Raw genomic sequence first — 1,335 nt, forward strand, 5'->3', positions numbered from 1 at the left:
GAACCATTCCTCACCCCTCCCAAGAGGTGTCTTAGAAGACAGCCTGGTCTCCTTCTCTCCTTTTGGAAGGTCACAGCCTTGGAAACCCTACAAACCCTATGGAGTGAGGTCTACTCTGCAACACATGGCGTCGCCATGAATCAGAATCGACTCAGCGCAACTGGGTTTTTGGTTTTGGTTTAGCCTTTAATGATACCTGTTACTGTTTTCTTCTCCTTTATTGAGAGGACTTCAAGAATTTCTCTAGCAATTGGTTTGTTTATTTATTTATTATTTATCATCAGTGCTTTGTCATTGAACACTCTTCACAAAACTGCTTTTGGTTACATTGATTGATACTTAGGCATCGTATTTAAGTTGTGTAAGTCGGAACACTTTGGGATCCTGTTCTTTCGTCTGGCTTCATATCCATTGGAAAAGTGGCTTCTTATAGTTTGCTTATGATTACCTCTTAGTTTCCAAGGCATTATCCTTCTGCTTAAAGTTTTCCAGTAATATATCACATAGTATTTCACTGCTATTCACAAGGTTTTCACTGGCCAATTTTTTCAGAAGTGGATGGCCCAGTCCTTCCCAGTCTTAGCCTGGAAGTTCTGTTGAAACCTGTCCACCATGGGTGACCCTTGAACTACTGATGGCATCATCTTCAGTCTCATAGCAACATGCAAGCCACCACAGTATGACACACTGACAGACGAGTGGTGGAGAAATACAACTCATGAAACCTGTACGTAGATTAAGAGGCTGTCATTTGAATAGAACGAGGGGACACAGCATGGTTTAAAATCAGGAAGGGTGTGCATCAGGGTTGTGTCCTTTCACCACACTTATTCAAACTGTACGCTGAGAAGCTGGACTATATGAAGAATGTAGTACAAGAACTGGAGGAAGACTCATTAACAACTTGTCATGTGCACATGGCACAACCTTGCTGAAAGTAAAGACGACTTGAAGTACTTACTGATGAAGATGAAAGTCTACAGTCTTCTATATGGATTACACCTCAACATAAGGAAAATGGAAATCCTCACAACTGGACCAAAAAGCAACATCACAGTAAACGGAGAAAAGATTGAAGTTGTCAAGGATTTCATTTTACTTGGATCCACAGTCAACAACCATGGAAAAAACAGTGAAGAAATCAGACGTCGCATTGCACTGGGCAAATCTGCACTTTAAAAACTCTTTAAAGTGTTCAGAAGCAAAGATGTCACTTTGAAGACTAAGGTTTGTGTGACTCAAACTATGGTATTTTCAGTCACCTCATATGCATGTGAAAGCTGAACAGTGAAATACGGAAGACCAAAGAAGAGTTGATGCCTTTGAATTGTGGTG

At 40.7% G+C, this 1,335-nt stretch overlaps 1 protein-coding gene across 1 annotated transcript in view; it reads left to right on the top strand.

The window, feature by feature from the left end:
- TDRD1 (tudor domain containing 1) overlaps window positions 1–1,335 on the top strand; it is a 70,190-nt gene that overhangs the window by 34,765 nt on the left and 34,090 nt on the right. The gene's annotated exons all lie outside the window — the stretch shown is intronic.

The sequence above is a fragment of the Orycteropus afer genome, unplaced genomic scaffold (assembly GCF_000298275.1).
Source record: "Orycteropus afer afer isolate SDZICR_OR568_19922 unplaced genomic scaffold, OryAfe1.0 scaffold00082, whole genome shotgun sequence".
NCBI classification, from domain to species: Eukaryota; Metazoa; Chordata; class Mammalia; order Tubulidentata; family Orycteropodidae; genus Orycteropus; species Orycteropus afer.